A 4,440-nucleotide genomic window follows, 5' to 3' on the forward strand; every position below is an offset into this window, starting at 1 on the left:
TTATCTTTAGAAGTGTTTCCAGAGAGCAGCTAGCTCCCAGTCACTGGCTTGCTAAGGCTAGGCTTGCTCACCTCCTACTCTAAGAGAAACTCTCCTCCCCAGATGGGATGACGTGGAGCTGTGGAGGATGCCTATGGGAAGTGCCTTCAGCAGCTCCAGAGCTGAAGGAGGGAGTGCAATAGGTCCATCTCCTTCTGCACTGAAGGAGGACTACAAACCTGACAGCCATGTGGAGAGAATGCTGACCCAACCTGAGAATTTCAACTTGATCAGAAAACATAATAGGTGCAACGAGATCTAGTGGGAGCTTCCACAAACCTAGGCAGAAAGAAATAAAGCTTTAGAAGGGAAAAAGAATTGAATGCGAGCAGGGCAAGGTGTCTGCTGCATGCAGAAGAGAACCTGTTTCAGCATCTGCAATAAGGAAGAGTGCAGTTTCCCCAAAGAGCAAGCCTTCAGATGGCTCCCTGCCCTCCCTTCGCATGGGCAGAGGGACACTTCCCTGTGGCAGCATGCTCTCCATGCAGAGATGGAATGGCAGGCTCCTCAGTTATTGCTTCCAGCCTGTCTCTGTTCTCTGGCACTGTGCTGAACGCAGTCTCCGTTCTGTGCTGCTTTTCAGCCTCGCTTCTGAGCTTTATCTTCCAGGCTTTTGCTGACCTCGGATGTATTTGGCGGTGTCCTCGGGTTTCTCGACTGATGCTATTGTTGATGTACCAAAAGTTTTTTTGACAATAGAGTCTGTATGTTTTTTTATAGCTCTGCACACCAATCTTGCATTTTATAATGGGTACCGCAGCGAGCAGTTGTTATCTGAAGATGCTGTTGTCTGTTCAGCAAGTTACAACAATTTTTTCTGCAGTTTCTAGTGGCCAGAGTGGTTAAGATGCATGACTAAAAGCTGTCCCAAGCTATAGATGAAGATCAATAATGTTTTCAGTGTTTTTTTTTACTTTTGATTTGTTTTGTTTTAGATTAGCAAAATCTGCTTTATCATTTTGAGGGTAGAAAGGGAACTGATTGCAATGAAAGCAGAATAAGATTTATAGCATGTTCTTATAAATAAAGGCACACTGCTCTGCCAAATTATGTAAGATGTGGCATGTCACATTGTTTCTGTTCCTCTCATGATCTATGGTGCCATATGGACTTAAAAAATAGGACTATTGTATGGATTTCTGCAGCATAATTTGCATTGACACTTGTATTGATTGAATACATGAAATAACATGCACAGTTCTGACAATCTTTTCATGTTTCTAAGATTACAGTTCTGATGATTCTATGTCAGCAAAAAAGTCTTTAGGAATTTAAAATGAAGCCACAGCCACTTCATTAATATACATATGTTTGAAATTGCAGCCCTAACAATTGAGTTCTCTGCACTGAATGCTATAATATATATTGTCGTGAGCTATGTGCCCTCAGATCATTTCAGTGAATTACAAGAAAATTATGGAGTGGAGAACATTTTATTATTGTGCTTTTCATCCAGGGATACAGCTTTTCACTGATGAAAATTGAAAACACTGAAAATTAAAATGTAAATGCATTTATCAAAAGAAGAGGAAAAAATTGAATCCTGAACTTTAACTGCTTTTGCATTTTACGTCTTCAAAAGGCAATTTTGATATTTACATCTCAAAAGCACAAGTAGTCAGACTTCATAATATCTATTTGGATTCTCACTAATAAGTGACTGGCTGTTTGTTGCTGGAGGTCTGAAGGTTTGTTTTAGTAAAGCAGAATGGAAGGCTGCGTGGGTGTTTATTTGTGTATATGCATATTCTGAGAGACAAACAAAATAATTATACATTTATTTAGCGTTTCTCTCCTTTCTGTTTAACACATTCTTTTTGTTTTTTTTTTGCTGGTCAGTGCCACCTTACAAAGGATGTGAGTTACTCATGTCTTTGTACAGAAGAAAGAAAAGACAGAAAGTGATGAACACTAGAAGCTCTTTACATGAAATTTAGCACTTAAGAGACAGGAAAAATGCATAATTTAAGATTTATTTAAGCTGGATTTTTTTTCCTTTTATTTAAAAAAAAATGTATTGTTCTTTTTTCGTTGGCATCCTGACTTAACTGAGGATATGTTAACAGCCCCTAAGAAGAAGCTCATCCATATGCTGAAGAAGACTGTGGGCTCAGTTTCCTGCAGAGGAAGACTGCTGGATGAAGCATGGAAGCAGACAGGCTGTGCAGCAAATGGAGACATCCTGTGCCTCTGGTGCTGCCATGTAATGTAAGAAAATAAATGTATTATCTGAATGGAGATTGTGCCTGTTTGTGCAGTCCTTACTGTATACACGGTCAGTAGAGCTGACTGCCTGTAGCTAAAATCCATCCAAATCCTCTACGAGTGACACCGGTAATGAGTAGGTAAATCCTTTGTATAGCATTTTCACTGCTTTTGTAATTCCCTTCTCTTTCTTTTTCTTAACTTTGGAAGCTTATTTTTTCTGGTGGACATTTTCTGAACTCCTCCATGCTGGGTAACAGTGCTAGCTCCCTTAGATTTAAGTGACAAACCTGACAGACTTAAGGACCTGATGCCAAAACTCTCACCCATGTATAAATACAGAAGACGCATCAGAAGAGAAAATGAGTGCTGTTCTTCCTTCCCTGCCTTACAGTAGATGTTTTTGAATCTTTGTTTTGATCATGTCTGTCTCTTTTAGTGTTTCCTATTGTATTTGGAAGACAATGTTTATCTTTCCTTAATATTTTTAATTAACTTCAAAATTCTAAGGTGATAAGTAAGCATAAGAAACACACACAATGTTATACATGGCACAATATCTATCATAGAATAATTGGCACCAAGCAAAAGTTGTTGCCTTTTAGGATCTCAGATACTTAAATGGTTAAAAACTTTGTGCACTCATATTTCAAAGAAAAGAACATGTCAAGAAAAGAGATAGATATATCTATTTATGCTAAATATGTTCATAGCATTTTTTAGAATGAAAGAAAATCTGGTTTAATTATCTTTATTTAAGAAAAATTACTCAAAATTTGTGGTTGAAATTTTTTTTTGTTCTATTTAGGTATCTGATACTTTTTACTTTGAAAGGAAAATTACTTCATTGTTTCAGATGTGTCAGACAGTGGAATATCTTGGGCTATCAAAACAGACTACAATAGTCATGATCAGAAACATTTTGCTTTAGCATGAAAGCCATTATTTCTATAAAATCATTCATATTCTTAGGATTTAACTTGCATATTTGGTGAATTTATTTACATCTTCTCAATGTTTTATTCATTTATTGTTTCAGTTTTATCTTTGTTATTTCTGTTCCCTTGTCTTTCCTGAATTTATGATTAATGTCTCTTTAGGCAGCAAAACAATACATTCCAGATCAAGAGTTATGCAAAGACATAGCTTTTTTTGAGGAATAAAATGATTCAATAAAATATCAGTATTCATAGCAAGTTTTCTTTCTATGCAAGAGATGTAGGCAAAAGTTATGCTTAGACCAAAATAAAAACTATCCAAAGGGTAGAGAAAAATGGAACAAGCAATCTATGTTTGTGGAAAATTCCAGTCACTACCTGGATCTGGATACAATTGGCAAAGAGGACAAAAGAACTAATGGCATGGATTTAATGGATCAAGTTTCTCTTCTGCAGTTCATCTCTTCATTAATGGCCCATGAAAAGTGAAGACCAAGATATTTGGACCAAAGAGCTGCCAGAGACTAAACCAACCATTACCCCTTGAAAGATTGCATCATTGATGCTTTAAATTAAAACTTTATTGCCATTGTAAAATGTCTGTGAGTTACCCAGAGAAAATAAAATATATGGTTTTCAGAGAGTGGTCATTATTTTTCAGCTAAATAAGAAATGTCCTTTCCCCTCGGGAGCAGTGTGAAATAGAGCCCTCTGTAGGTCTTCCTCAGCTAGATTCCTGGCCTAAGACTATTCTACCTTTCCATGCACATTTGGTTCTTTGTTCCTTTTGAAAGAGGTGAATCAAGGTTTAGGTCACATCTGCAGGCCCTATTCTAACAGTAAAATAAAAAGAACCATATTTTTTTGTGGAAGAAAGTAATTTTCCAACTGATCTAAGACAAAGATGGGGGTTTAGCCTGGAGAAATGGAGACTCAGGAGGGACCTTATTGCTCTCCACCAATACCTGAAATAATATTACAGACAGGTGGGGGTGGGTCCTTTCACCCATATAACAAGCAATAGGACAAGAAGAAATGGCCTCAAGCTGTGTCATGTTCTGACATTTCTTCACTTAAAGGGTGGTCAAGCACTGAAACGGGCTGCCAGGGGCAGTGATGGAATCACCATCGCTAAAGGTGTTCTAAAAATGTGCATTTGTGGTGTTTGGGGACATGGGTAAGTGATGGGCTTGGCAGTGGTGGGTTAATCGTTGGACTTGATGATCTCTTTTCCAACCCCAGCAATTCTGTGATTCTG

At 37.7% G+C, this 4,440-nt stretch overlaps 1 long non-coding RNA gene across 2 annotated transcripts; it reads left to right on the plus strand.

Annotated features, from left to right (window-relative positions):
- Nucleotides 1-729: 729 nt before the first annotated feature.
- Nucleotides 730-3,821, plus strand: LOC137473045 (uncharacterized). Of its 2 annotated transcripts, none has more exons than XR_010998580.1 (2): nt 730-2,373; nt 3,639-3,821. It is a non-coding gene; the product is annotated as an uncharacterized lncRNA (long non-coding RNA). The 2 variants fall into 2 exon arrangements; XR_010998579.1 differs by having other exon boundaries at nt 730-2,247.
- Nucleotides 3,822-4,440: the final 619 nt, after the last annotated feature.

This window comes from Anomalospiza imberbis, chromosome 4 (genome assembly GCF_031753505.1).
Source record: "Anomalospiza imberbis isolate Cuckoo-Finch-1a 21T00152 chromosome 4, ASM3175350v1, whole genome shotgun sequence".
Lineage (NCBI taxonomy): Eukaryota > Metazoa > Chordata > Aves > Passeriformes > Viduidae > Anomalospiza > Anomalospiza imberbis.